The sequence below is a fragment of the Arachis hypogaea genome, chromosome 11 (genome assembly GCF_003086295.3).
Source record: "Arachis hypogaea cultivar Tifrunner chromosome 11, arahy.Tifrunner.gnm2.J5K5, whole genome shotgun sequence".
NCBI lineage: Eukaryota > Viridiplantae > Streptophyta > Magnoliopsida > Fabales > Fabaceae > Arachis > Arachis hypogaea.
In genome coordinates this window covers 89,644,549-89,659,574 of record NC_092046.1, presented here as the reverse complement: position 1 = coordinate 89,659,574, position 15,026 = coordinate 89,644,549, and positions in this window count along the sequence as shown.

Below are 15,026 nucleotides of genomic sequence, written 5' to 3'. Positions count from 1 at the left end.
ACAAGGTCCTCCATTAGAAATTTGGAAGCACAAGTAGGCCAGCTGAGTAAAAGAATCACTGAAATCCCTCCTAGTACTCTCCCAAGCAATACAGAAGAAAATCCAAAAGGAGAGTGCAAGGCCATTGAAATAACCATCATGGCCGAATCCAAGGAGGAAGGAGAGGACGTGAATCCCAAGGAGGAAGACCTCCTGGGATGTCCAGTGATCAATAAGGAGTTTCCCTCTAAGGAACCAAAGGAATCTGAGACTCATCCAGAGACCATAGAGATTCCATTGAACCTCCTTATGCCATTCATGAGTTCTGATGAGTATTCTTCTTCTGAAGAGAATGAGGATGTCACTGACGAACAAGTTGCCAAGTTCCTTGGTGCAATCATGAAGCTGAATGCCAATTTATTTGGTAATGAGACCTTGGGGAGATGAACCTCCCCTGTTCACCAATGAACTAAATGCATTGGATCAACTGAGATTGCCTCAGAAGAAACAGGATCCTGGAAAGTTCCTGATACCTTGTACCATAGGCACCATGACCTTTGAGAAGGCTCTATGTGACCTGGGGTCAGGAATAAACCTCATGCCACTCTCTGTAATAGAGAAACTGGGAATCTTTGAGGTACAAGCTGCTAAAATCTCATTAGAGATGGCAGACAATTCCAGAAAATAGGCTTATGGACAAGTAGAGGACATATTAGTAAAGGTTGAAGGCCTTTACATCCCTGCTGATTTCATAATCCTAGATACTGGGAAGGATGAGGATGAATCCATCATCCTTGGAAGACCCTTCCTAGCCACAGTAAGAGCTATGATTGATGTTAACAGAGGTGAACTAGTCCTTCAATTGAATAAGGACTCCCTTGAGTTTAAAACTCAAGGACATCCTTCTGTAAACATGGAAAAGAGGCACAATAAGATTCTCTCAAAACAGAGTCAACCAGAGCCCCATAGTCAAACTCTAAGTTTGGTGTTGGGAGGCCACAACCAAACTCTAAGTTTGGTGTTGAACTCCCATATCGAAACTCTAAGTTTGGTGTTGGAAAGTCTCAACAAAGCTCTGAACATCTGTGAGGCTCCATGAGAGCCCACTGTCAAGCTATTGACATTAAAGAAGCGCTTGTTGGGAGGCAACCCAATTTTTATTTAATTATATTTTTATTAGTTATATGTCTTCATAGGTTCATGATCATGTGGAGTCACAAAAACAACTGAAAAAATTGAAGAAAAATCAAAAACAGCATTAAAAATAGCACACCCTGGAGGAGGAGTTCACTGGCGTTCAAACGCTAGTAAGGAGCATCTGGCTGTTGAACAGAGCATGGATCTGGCATTGAACGCCAGAAACAAGCAGCATCCTGGCGTTCAGACGCCAGAAATACACACTAAGGAAGAGCTGGCGCTGAACGCCAGAAATAAGCATCTGGCTGGCGTTCAATGCCAGAAATACGCTGCATCTGGGCGCTGAACGCCCAGAACAAGCATCAATTCGGCGTTTAAACGCCAGAATTGCATGCAAAGGCATTTTACATGCCTAATTAGTGCAGGGATGTAAATCCTTGACACCTCAGGATCTGTGAACCCCACAGGATCAACTCAGCATCTGTGGACCCACAGGATCCCCACCTACCATCACTCACTCTCTTCCCTCTTCTCAATGTTCATCCTCTCTTCCCAATAAACATTCTTCCCCAAAACTCTTCACCAATCACCTCAATCTCTCTTCCCTATCACCACTTCACCACTCACATCCATCCACTCTTCCCCATAAACCTACCTCATAAACTCCACCTACCCTCAAAATTCAAAATCAATTTCCCACCAAAACCCACCCTATATGGCCGAAACTAACCCCCCTCCCCTCCCTATATAAAGCCTTCCATTCTTCCTTATTTTCACACAACACAACCCTCTCTTCCCCTTCTTGGCCGAATACACCTCTCCCTCCTCTCCTCCATATTTTCTTCTTCTTCATCTATTCTTTCTTCTCTTGCTCGAAGGCGAGCAATATTCTATGTTTGGTGTGGTAAAAGCATAAGCTTTTTGTTTTTCCATTACCATTGATGGCACCTAAGACTGGAGAATCCTCTAGAAAAGGGAAAGGGAAGACAAAAGCTTCCACCTCCGAGTCATGGGAGATGGAAAGATTCATCTCCAAAACCCATCAAGACCACTTCTATGATGTTGTGGCCAAGAAGAAGGTGACCCCCGAGGTCCCTTTCAAACTCAAGAGAAATGAGTATCCGGAGATCCAACATGAAATCCAAAGAAGAGGTTGGGAAGTTCTAACAAACCCCATCCAACAAGTCGGCATCCCAATGGTTCAAGAGTTCTATGCTAATGCATGGATCACTAAGAACCATGATCAAAGTAAGAGCCCGAATCCAAAGAATTATATTACAATGGTTCGGGGGAAATACTTAGATTTTAGTCCGGAAAATGTGAGGTTGGCGTTTAACTTGCCCATGATGCAAGGAGATGCACGCCCCTACACTAGAAGGGTCAACTTTAATCAAAGGTTGGACCAAGTCCTCATGGACATATGTGTGGAAGAAGCTCAATGGAAGATTGACTCCAAAGGCAAGCCGGTTCAACTAAGAAGACTGGACCTCAAGCCTGTAGCTAGAGGATGGTTAGAGTTCATCCAACACTCCATCATCCCCACTAGCAACCGATCTGAAGTTACTGTGGATCGGGCCATCATGATTCATAGCATCATGATTGGAGAGGAAGTAGAAGTTCATGAAGTCATCTCCCTTGAACTCTACAAAATAGCCGAAAAGCCCTCTCCCTAGGCAAGGCTAGCTTTTCCTCATCTTATTTGCCATCTATGTTACTCAGTTGGAGCTTTCATAGAAGGAGACATTCCCATTGAGGAAGAGAAGCCCATCACTAAGAAAAGGATGGAGCAAGCAAGAGAGCCCATTCATGGAGCTCAAGAGACGCATGAAGCTCATCACCATGAGATCCCGGAGATGCCTCAAATGCATTTTCCTCCACAAAACTATTGGGAGCAAATCAACACCTCCCTAGAAGAATTAAGTTCCAACATGGGACAATTAAGGGTGGAACATCAAGAGCACTCCATCATCCTTCATGAAATTAGAGAAGATCAAAAAGCAATGAGGGAGGAGCAACAAAGACAAGGAAGAGACATAGAAGAGCTCAAGGACATCATTGGTTCCTCAAGAAGGAAATGCCATCATCACTAAGGTGGACTCATTCCTTGTTCTTAAATTCTCTGTTTTTTGTTTTCTTTATGTTAAGTGCTTATCCACGTTTGTGTCTTATTACATGATCATTAGTATTTAGTAACTTTGTCTTAAAGTTATGAATGTCCTATGAATCCATCACCTCTCTTAAATGAAAAATGTTGTAATTCAAAAGAACAAGAAGTACATGAGTTTTGAATTTATCCTTGAACTTAGTTTAATTACTTTGATGTGGAGACAATGCTCTTTGTTTTCTGAATGAATGCTTAAATAGTGCACATGTCTTTTGAAGTTGTTGTTTAAGAATGTTAAATATGTTGGCTCTTGAAAGAATGATGACAAGGAGACATGTTATTTGATAATTTGAAAAATCATAAAATTAATTCTTGAAGCAAGAAAAAGCAGTGAATACAAAAGCTTACAGAAAAAAAATATAGAAAAAAAAAAGAGAAAAAGCAAGCAGAAAAAGCCAAAAGCTCTTAAAACCAAAAGGCAAGAGCAAAAAGCCAATAACCCTTAAAACCAAAAGGCAAGGGTAAATAAAAAGGATCCCAAGGCTTTGAGCATCAGTGGATAGGAGGGCCTAAAGGAATAAAATCCTGGCCTAAGCGGCTAAACCAAGCTGTCCCTAACCATATGCTTATGGCGTGAAGGTGTCAAGTGAAAACTTGAGACTGAGCGGTTAAAGTCAAGGTCCAAAGCAAAAAAAGAGTGTGCTTAAGAACCCTGGACACCTCTAATTGGGGACTTTAGCAAAGCTAAGTCACAATCTGAAAAGGTTCACCTAGTTATGTGTATGTGGCATTTATGTATTCGGTGGTAATACTGGAAAACAAAGTGCTTAGGGCCACGACCAAGACTCATAAAGTAGCTGTGTTCAAGAATCAACATACTGAACTAGGAGAATCAATAACACTATCTGAACTCTGAGTTCCTATTGATGCCAATCATTCTGAACTTCAATGGATAAAGTGAGATGCCAAAACTATTCAAGAAGCAAAAAGCTACAAGTCCTGCTCATTTGATTGGAGCTATGTTTCATTGATAGTTTGGAATTTATAGTATATTCTCTTCTTTTTATCCTATTTGATTTTCAGTTGCTTGGGGACAAGCAACAATTTAAGTTTGGTGTTGTGATGAGCGGATAATTTATACGCTTTTTGGCATTGTTTTTAGTATGTTTTTAGTAGGATCTAGTTACTTTTAGGGATGTTTTTATTAGTTTTTATGTTAAATTCACATTTCTGGACTTTACTATGAGTTTGTGTGTTTCTCTGTGATTTCAGGTATTTTCTGGCTGAAATTGAGGGACTTGAGCAAAAATCAAATTCAGAGGTTGAAGAAGGACTGCAGATGCTGTTGGATTCTGACCTCCCTGTACTCAAAGTAGATTTTCTGGAGCTCCAGAACTCCAAATGGCGCGCTCTCAACGGCGTTGGAAAGTAGACATTCAGGGCTTTCCAGAAATATATAATAGTCCATACTTTGCCTGAGTTTAGATGACGCAAAAGGGTGTTGAACGCCAGTTCTACGCTGCAGTCTGAGTTAAACGCCAGAAACACGTCACGAACCAGAGTTGAACGCCAAAAACATGTTACTACTTGGAGTTCAACTCCAGAAGAAGCCTCTGCACGTGTAAACTTCAAGCTCAGCCCAAGCACACACCATGTGGGCCCCGGAAGTGGATTTATGCATCAATTACTTATTTCTGTAAACCCTAGTAGCTAGTTTAGTATAAATAGGACCTTTTACTATTGTATTAGGCATCTTGGGACGTTTAGTTCTTAGATCATGGGGGCTGGCCATTCGGCCATGCCTGGACCTTATCACTTATGTATTTTCAACGGTAGAGTTTCTACACAACATAGATTAAGGTGTGGAGCTCTGCTGTTCCTCATGATTTAATGCAAAGTACTACTGTTTTATATTCAATTCAACTTATTCCGCTTCTCAGATATTCATTCGCACTTCAACATGAATGTGATGAACGTGACGATCATCATCATTCCCTATGAACGCGTGCCTGACAACCACTTCCGTTCTACCTTCGATTGAATGGATATCTCTTGGATATCTAATACAGGGGACGGAGTCTGAGTTATTAAGTGTCTTCGTGGTATAAGTTAGAACCCATGGATGGCCATTCCTGAGATCTGGAAAGTCTAAACCTTGTCTGTGGTATTCCGAGTAGGATCTGGGAAGGGATGGCTGTGACGAACTTCAAACTCGCGAGTGATGGGCGTAGTGACAGACGCAAAAGGATAGTAAATCCTATTCCAGTATGATCGAGAACCTCCAGATGATTAGCCATGCAGTGACAGCGCAGCGGACCATTTTCACAGAGAGGATGGGATGTAGCCATTGACAACGGTGATGCCGTTACATAAAGCTTGCCATGGAAAGGAGTAAGACTGATTGGATGAAGACAGCAGGAAAGCAGAGATCAGAGGAACGAAAGCATCTCTATACGCTTATCTGAAATTCTCACCAATGATATACATAAGTATCTTTATCTTTATTTTTTGTTTATTTATTATTTAATTTCAAAAACTCCATAATCAATTATTATCTGCCTGACTGAGATTTACAAGGTGACCATAGCTTGCTTCATACCAACAATCTCCGTGGGATCGACCCTTACTAACGTAAGGTTTTATTACTTGGACGACCCAGTGCACTTGCTGGTTAGTTGTGCGAAGTTGTGAAGTTATGTCTGGACCATGGTATTGTGCACCAGTTGTTGGCGCCATTGCCAGGAAGAGAACGAACAACAAATTTCACAACTTCGTACAACTAACCAGCAAGTGCACTGGGTCGTCCAAGTAATAAACCTTACGTGAGTAAGGGTCGATCCCACGGAGATTGTCGGCTTGAAGCAAGCTATGGTCACCTTGTAAATCTCAGTCAAGCGGATTAAATTGTATTAAGAAATTATAGTGGATGAAAATAAATAAAATATAAAATAGGATAGTGGTACTTATGTAATTCATTGGTGAGAATTTCAGATAAGCGTATAGAGATGCTTTCGTTCCTCTGATCTTTGCTTTCCTGCTGTCTTCATCCAATCAATCCTACTCCTTTCCATGGTAAGCTTTATGTAGGGCATCACCGTTGTCAATGGCTACATCCCATCCTCCTGTGAAAATGGTCCAATGCGCTGTCACTGCATGGCTAATCATCTGTCGGTTCTCGATCATACTGGAATAGGATTTACTATCCTTTTGCGTCTGTCACTACGCCCAGCACTCGCGAGTTTGAAGCTCGTCACAGCCATCCCTTCCCAGATCCTACTCGGAATACCACAGACAAGGTTTAGACTTTTCGGATCTCAGGAATGGCCATCGATGGGTTCTAACTTATACCACGAAGACACTAATAACTCGGACTCGGTCCCCTGTATTAGATATCCAAGAGGTATCCATTCAATCTAAGGTAGAACGGAAGTGGTTGTCAGGCACACGTTCATAAGTTGAGAATGATGATGACTGTCACGACCATCACATCCATCATATTGAAGTGCGAATGAATATCTTAGAAGCGGAATAAGTTGAATTGAATAGAAAAACAGTAGTACTTTACATTAATCCTTGAGGAACAGCAGAGCTCCACACCTTAATCTATGGTGTGTATAAACTCTACCGTTGAAAATACATAAGTGAAAGGTTCAGGCATGGCCGAATGGCCAGCCCTCACAAAAGTCTAAGATTGCATAAAACTAATCCAAGATCTGATCCGAAGATGTAAATACAATAGTAAAAAGTCCTATTTATACTAAACTAGTTACTAGGGTTTACAAAAATAAGTAAATGATGTAGAAATCCACTTCCGGGTCCCACTTGGTGTGTGCTTGGGCTGAGCATGAAGCTATCACGTGGAGAGGTCATTTTTGGAGTTGAACGCCAGTTTGTAACGTGTTTCTGGCGTTGAACTCCACTTTGCAACTTGTTTCTGGCGCTAAACGCCAGACTGCAACATAGAACTGGCGTTCAACGCCAGTTTGCGTCATCTAAACTCGGATAAAGTATGAACTATTATATATTGCTGGAAAGCCCTGGATGTCTACTTTCCAACGCAATTGGAAGCGCGCTATTTGGAGTTCTGTAGCTCCAGAAAATCCACTTTGAGTGCAGGAAGGTCAGAATCCAACAGCATCTGCAGTCCTTCTTCAACCTCTGAATCTGATTTTTGCTCAGGTCCCTCAATTTCAGCCAGAAAATACCTGAAATCACAGAAAAACACACAAACTCATAGTAAAGTCCAGAAATGTGATTTTTAATTAAAAACTAATAGAAATATACTAAAAAATAACTAAATCATACTAAAAACATACTAAAAATAATACCAAAAAGCGTATAAATTATCCGCTCATCAATTTTTCTTGTTTTTCTTGTGCATTTTCGAATTATTAGTATCTAAAAAAAAAAGAAATAAAATTTATTTATTAAATACCTTATTAAAATACGTTAAATTTATAGCTTAATTGGCTAGAGCGTTGTGCTTATATTCTTGGTAATTGGCTATCTTTTTTTTTTAAAAACTTTTTCAAAAATTATTTTTCTTTAAATAAATCTTGTGCCAAACTTTATGTTTGGTGTTCTCCTGTTAACTTTTCTTTAGTTTTCAAAAATTTTATTTTGGTTTTCTAAAAATTTTAAGTTTGGTGTTCTTTCTTCATGTTCTTGTGTTCTTGAGAGTCTTCAAAGTGTTCTTGAGTCTTCCTTGTGTTTTGATCTTAAAATTTTTAAGTTTGGTGATCCTTGGTGTTTTCCCTCCAAAATTTTCGAAAACAAGGAGCATTAGATCTAAAAATTTTAAGGTGTGTGTCTTTTGTGTGTTTTTCTTTTTCATCATAAAATTCAAAAATTAAAAAAATATCTTCTCTAACTATTTTTGAGCAAATATTTCGAAATTTTTCAAAAAAAAAAAAAATTCAGATTTTTATTTTAAAATTTCTATTTTATCTTATCTTAGTTTTAAAATTTCAAAATTCAATATTTTTTTTCAAAAAAATCATATCTTTTTCAAAATTTTATCTTATCTTATTTCAAATTTCAAATTTCAACTTCCAAAATTTCAAAATTCAAATTTCAAAATTTAAGATTCAAAATCTAATTTTCAAATTTAAAAATCAAATCTTTTCAAAATTTAAATCTTTTTCAAATCCTTATCTTATATTGACTTTTTTTGAAAATTCAAAAATTCAATTTTCAAATTTCAACTTTCAAATTTCAATTTTCAAATTTCAATTCCCAAAATTTCAAATTTCAAAACTTTTTAATTTAAAATCCTTATCTTCTCTTACGTAGCTTATCTTATCTTTTCTAATCTCAAATCTTAAAATCAAATCTTTTTCATATCTTTTTATTTTATTTTATTTTATTTTCTTACAAGTATCTTTAATTTTAAGACATATCTTTTTCAAAACTTCCTAACCAATTTCTCTCTCTTCATTTTTTTTCGAAAATCCTCACCCACATCTTTTTCAAATCTTTTTAATTAATTAATTTAGTTTTCAATTTTTTTATTTCTTTTTCTTCTAATTTTTGAAATTATAGTCAATTTTTCATTTATTTTATTTTATTTTATTTTAATTTTGGTTTTCAAAAAAAAAATTAAAAATATATTTTCTTTGCAATTTATATCAATTCTATTTTATCCATCATGGATCTAAGTAGAAATGAACAGTCCAGAAGGACTCTGGGGTCATATGGTAATCACACTACTGCTGCATATGGGAGTAGTATCTGTATACCCTCCATCAAAGCAGGCAGTTTTGAGCTAAATCCTCAGCTCATTGTCATGGTGCAGCAAAACTGCCAGTATTCCGGTCTTCCACAGGAAGAACCAACTGAGTTTTTGGCACAATTCTTACAAATTGTTGACACAGTACGTGACAAGGAGGTAGATCAGGATGTATACAGGCTGTTACTGTTTCCGTTTGCTGTAAAAGATCAAGCTAAAAGGTGGTTAAATAACCAACCCACAGCAAGCATAAGAACATGGAAACAGTTATCAGACAAATTTCTGAATCAATATTTCCCTCCAAAAAGGATGACACAGCTAAGGATGGACATCCAAGGCTTTAAACAAGAGGATGGTGAATCTCTTTATAATGCCTGGGAGAGATACAGAGGGATGCTAAGGAAATGCCCTTCTGAAATATTTTCAGAATGGGTGCAATTAGACATCTTCTACTATGGGCTTACAGAAAGAGCTCAGGTATCTCTAGACCACTCAGCTGGTGGATCTCTGCACATGAGAAAAATTATTGAAGAGGCTCAAGAGCTTATTGATATAGTTGCTAGAAATCAGCATCTATACATAAGTAGTGGGTCCTCCATAAAAGAAGAAGCCAAAGCAGTGTCTACTGAACTTGGTCCTCTAGAACAAGTTGCTGAACTCAATCAACAATTGTGCCTTCTAACAAAACAGCTGGCAGAATTCAAGGAGATGCTACAAGACACTAAAAATGCTAATAAAAATATGGAGGCACAATTAAATCAGACAAAACAGCAGTTATCAAAGCAGATCACAGAAGAGTGCCAGGCAGTTCAATTAAGAAGTGGGAAAGCATTAAATACCTCACTTCAGAGCAGTAGAAAGCCAAGGAAAGAACAACTGACAGAGGATGAGCAAAATATCATCCAAAATCTCTCTGAGGACAGTAAGAGCCCAGAGAGGAACAATTCTGGCGTTCAAACGCCAGAAACAGGCAAGGAGCTGGCGTTAAACGCCCAAAGGAAGCTCAGTTCTGGCGTTCAAACGTCAGGAATAGGTAAGGAGTTGGCGTCCAACGCCAATCCAGCTTTCACTCCTGGCATTCAAACGGCAGTGAGGGATCAGACACACACAAGTGCTGATAACAACCCCTCTAAAAAGGCTTCCCCAACCACCTCTGTAGGAAATAAACCTGTAGCAACCAAGGTTGAGGAATATAAAGCCAAGATGCCTTATCCTCAAAAACTCCACCAAGAGGAGCAGGATAAGCAATTTGCTCGCTTTGCAGACTATCTCAGGACTCTTGAAATAAAGATTCCGTTTGCAGAGGCACTTGAGCAAATACCTTCTTATGGCAAGTTCATGAAAGAGATCTTGAGTTATAAGAAGGATTAGAGAGAAACTGAAAGAGTTCTCCTCACTGAAGAATGTAGTGCAGTCATTCTGATAAGCTTTCCAGAAAAGCTTAAAGATCCCGGGAGCTTCATGATACCATGCACATTAGAGGGTAATTGCACCAAGACAACTTTATGTGATCTTGGGGCAAGTATCAATCTAATACCTGCATCCACTATCAGAAAGCTTGATTTAACTGAAGAAGTCAAACCAACCTGGATATATCTCCAACTTGTTGATGGCTCCATTAAAAACCCATCAGGCATGATTGAAGACATGATTGTTAGGGTTGGGCCATTCGCTTTCCCCACTGACTTTGTAGTGCTGGAAATGGAAGAGCACAAGAGTGCTACTCTTATTCTAGGAAGACCTTTCCTAGCAACTGGACGAACTCTCATTGATGTCCAAAAGCGGGAAGTAACCCTGAGAGTCAATGAGGATGAGTTTAAGTTGAATGTTGTTAAAGCCATGCAGCATCCAGACACACCAAAAGACTGCATGAAAGTTGATCTTATTGACTCTTTGGTAGAGGAGATCAACATGGCTGAGAGTCTCGAATCAGAGCTGGAAGACATCTTTAAAGATGTTCAGCCTGATCTGGAGGATTCAGAGGAATTAAAAGAGCCTCTGGAAATTCCTTAGGAAGAGGAAAAACCTCCTAAACCTGAGCTCAAACCATTACCACCAACCTTGAAATATGCATTTCTGGGAGAAGGTGACACTTTTCCAGTGATCATAAGCTCTGCTTTGAATTCACAGGAAGAGGAAGCACTACTTCAAGTGCTAAGGACACACAAGACAGCTCTTGGGTGGTCCATAAGTGACCTTAAGGGCATAAGCCCAGCTAGATTCATGCACAAGATCCTATTGGAGGATGATGCTAAGCCAGTGGTTCAACCACAGAGGCGGTTAAATCCAGCCATGAAGGAAGTGGTGCAGAAAGAGGTCACCAAGTTACTGGAGGCTGGGATTATTTATCCTATTTCTGATAGCCCCTGAGTGAGCCCTGTCCAAGTTGTCCCCAAAAAGAGAGGCATGACAGTGGTTCATAATGAAAAAAATGAACTGGTTCCTACAAGAACAGTTACAGGGTGGCGCATGTGTATTGACTACAGAAGGCTCAATACAGCCACCAGAAAGGATCATTTTCCTTTACCATTCATAGACCAGATGCTAGAAAGACTAGCAGGTCATGATTATTACTGCTTTTTGGATGGCTATTCAGGCTACAACCAAATTGCAGTAGATCCCCAGGATCAAGAGAAAATAGCATTCACATGTCCATCTAGAGTGTTTGCTTACAGAAGGATGCCATTTGGGCTGTGTAATGCGCCTGCAACCTTTCAGAGATGCATGCTCTCTATTTTCTTTGATATGGTGGGAAAATTTCTGGAAGTCTTCATGGATGACTTCTCAGTATATGGAGACTCATTAAGCTCTTGTCTTGATCACCTGACACTAGTTCTGAAAAGATGCCAAGAGATTAACCTGGTTTTAAACTGGGAAAAATGTCACTTTATGGTGACTGAAGGGATTGTCCTTGGGCACAAGATTTCGAACAAAGGAATAGAGGTGGATCAAGCTAAGGTAGAGGTAATTTAAAAATTACCATAACCTGCCAATGTTAAGGCAATCAGAAGCTTTCTGGGGCATGCAGGATTCTATAGGAGGTTTATAAAGGATTTTTCAAAAATTGCAAAACCTCTGAGCAATCTGCTAGCTGCTGACACGCCATTTGTGTTTGACACAGAGTGTCTGCAGGCGTTTGAAACTCTGAAAGCTAAGCTGGTCACATCACTAGTTATTTCTGCACCAGACTGGACATTACCATTTGAACTAATGTATGATGCCAGTGACCATGCCATTGGTGCAGTACTGGGACAGAGGCATAACAAGCTTCTGCATGTCATTTATTATGCTAGCCGTATTTTAAATGATGCCCAGAAAAATTACACAACCACAGAAAAAGAATTTCTTGCAGTGGTTTATGCCATTGACAAGTTTAGATCATACTTAGTAGGATCAAAAGTGATTGTGTATACTGACCATGCTGCTCTTAAATATCTACTCACAAAGCAGGATTCAAAACCCAGGCTCATAAGATGGGTGTTGCTTCTGCAAGAGTTTGATATAGAAATAAGAGACAGAAAAGGGACAGAGAACCAAGTGGCTGATCATCTGTCCCGGATAGAGCCAGTAGAAGGGACGTCCTTTCCCTCTATTGAGATCTCTGAAACCTTTTCGGATGAGCAACTGTTTTCCATCCAGGAAACACCATGGTTTGCAGACATTACAAACTATAAAGCTGCAAGGTTCATACCCAAGGACTACAGCAAGCAACAGAAGAAAAAAATAATTACTGATGCAAAGTACTACCTGTGGGATGAACCATATCTCTTTAGGAGATGTGCAGACAGAATAATCCGTAGGTGTGTGCCTAGAGAAGACGCACAGAAGATCCTATGGCGTTGTCATGGATCACAATATGGAGGACATTTCGGAGGTGAGCGAACAGCCACAAAAGTCCTCCAATGTGGCTTCTACTGACCCACTCTCTATAAAGACTCCCGAGAGTTTGTGCGTAACTATGACAGCTACCAGAGAGCTGGTAATCTGCCTCACAGTTACGCCATGCCTCAGCAAGGAATCTTAGAGATTGAGTGTTTGACATATGGGGTATTGACTTGATGGGGCCTTTCCCACCATCATACTCAAACACTTATATTCTAGTGGCAGTCGACTATGTATCCAAATGGGTAGAGGCCATTGCCACACCCACTAATGATACTAAAACAGTGCTGAAGTTCCTCTAAAAACATATCTTCAGTAGGTTTGGTGTCCCTAGAGCACTAATTAGTGATGGGGGCACTCACTTCTGCAACAAATAGCTTTACTCTGCTATAGTCCGGTATGGAATTAGTCACAAGGTGGCAACTCCGTATCATCCACAGACAAATTGGCAAGCTAAGTCTCTAATAGAGAAATAAAAAGAATCCTGGAACGGACTGTAAGTACCTGTAGAAAGGATTGGGCGAGAAGCTTGGATGATGCTCTGTGGGCTTACAGAACAGCATTCAAGACTCCTATAGGAACCTCTCCATACCAGCTTGTGTATGGTAAGGCCTGTCATCTGCCCGTGGAACTGGAGCATAAGGCCTACTGGGCAACCAGATTCCTAAACTTTGATGCCAAATTAGCTGGAGAAAAAAGATTGCTCCAGTTGAATGAGCTAGAAGAATTCAGACTCACTGCTTTCGAAAATGCCAAGTTGTACAAAGAGAAAGCAAAAAGGTGGCATGATAGAAAGCTGTCATCTAGAGTCTTTGAACCAGGACAGAAAGTTCTGTTGTTTAACTCTAGGCTCAGGCTATTCCCTGGAAAGCTGAAATCCCGGTGGAGGGGACCATATGTGATTACAAGTGTGTCACCATATGGCTATGTGGAGCTTCAAGACATTGATTCTGATAAGAAGTTCATTGTTAATGGACAGAGAATCAAGCATTATCTTGAAGGCAATATTGAGCAAGAGTGCTCAAGGATGAGGCTAGATTAAAAGCTCAGCAAGGTCCAGCTAAAGACAATAAAGAAGCGCTTATTGGGAGGCAACCCAATTTTTCCTTATCTATGTTAATTTTTTGTTTTCCATTTTTATTTTATGTTTTCCTTAGGATGATGATCATGTGGAGTCACAAAAATCAAAGCAAAGTAAAAAACAGCATTAAAACAGCTCACCCTGGAGGAAGAGCTTACTGGCGTTTAAACGCCAGTAAGAAGCATCAAACTGGCGTTTAACGCCAAAAAGAAGCATCAAGCTGGCGTTAAACGCCAGAAACAAGCACCAAGTTGGCGTTCAACGCCAAGAAAAGGGAAAAGCTGGCGTATAATGCCAGAAATAAGCAGCAGTCTGGCGTTAAACGCCAGGATTGCACACTAAGGGCATTTTGCATGCCTCAATGGAGCAGGGATGCTAAGTCCTTGACCCCTCAGGATTTGTGGACCCCTCCCATACCTACTCATTCACACTTCTCCTTCTACTCCCTTCTATCTTCTTTTGCTCGAGGACGAGCAAACCTTTTATGTTTGGTGTGAAAAAAAAAGTGTTGCTTTTTGTTTTTCCATAACCATTTATGGCACCTAAGGCCGGAGAAACCTCTAGAAAGAGGAAAAGGAAGGCAGTTGCTTCCACCACCGAGTCATGAGAGATGGAGAGGTTCATCTCAAGGGTCCATAGTTCAGTGGTAGAGCATTTGACTGCAGATCAAAGAGCTATGAGGGAGGAGCAACAAAGACAAGGAAGAGACATAGAGGAGCTCAAGAGCACCATTGGTTCTTCAAGAAGAGGAAGATGCCACCCTCACTAAGGTGGACCCGTTCCTTAATCTCCTTGTTCTTATTTCTCTGTTTTTCGTTTACTATGCTTTATGTTTATTTATGTTTGGATCTTATTACATGATCACTAGTATCTAAATGTCTATGTCTTAAAGATATGAATGTCCTATAAATCCATCACCTTTCTTAAATGAAAAATTTTTTCTGAAAAAGAAAAAGAAGTACATGAATTTCGAATTTTAAAATAGTTTAATTATTTTGATGTGGTGGCAATACTTTTTGTTTTCTGAATGAATGCTTGAACAGTGCATATGTCTTTTGAATTTGTTGTTTATGAATGTTAAAATTGTTGGCTCTTGAAAGAATGATGAAAAAGGA